This window comes from Microcaecilia unicolor, chromosome 4, assembly GCF_901765095.1.
Source record: "Microcaecilia unicolor chromosome 4, aMicUni1.1, whole genome shotgun sequence".
NCBI lineage: Eukaryota > Metazoa > Chordata > Amphibia > Gymnophiona > Siphonopidae > Microcaecilia > Microcaecilia unicolor.
The window spans coordinates 323,886,185-323,886,474 of NC_044034.1; positions in this window are offsets into that span (position 1 = coordinate 323,886,185).

Below are 290 nucleotides of genomic sequence, written 5' to 3' on the forward strand. Positions count from 1 at the left end.
TGCAGGGGGAATCGAATCCAGTTCCCCAGGATCAAAGTCTGCTGCACTAACCACTAGGCTACTCCTCCACGACAAAGGAATGACAAATGCAAAGAGAAAAAAGTTCATAGATGTATTTAAAAACCAAAGTTGTTGGCAACGTGTCTTCTCTGCCTGCACTGTGACTTTAAGAGCAGCCCACAGGACGTGGCCAAACTCCTCCCTGCCATCGGAGCCCCAGTGAAGTCAGTGCAGGCTTTGCTGCTGCTGCTCTGGCTTCTTTACTTCTCGCTCCCTGAGACAGAGAGATG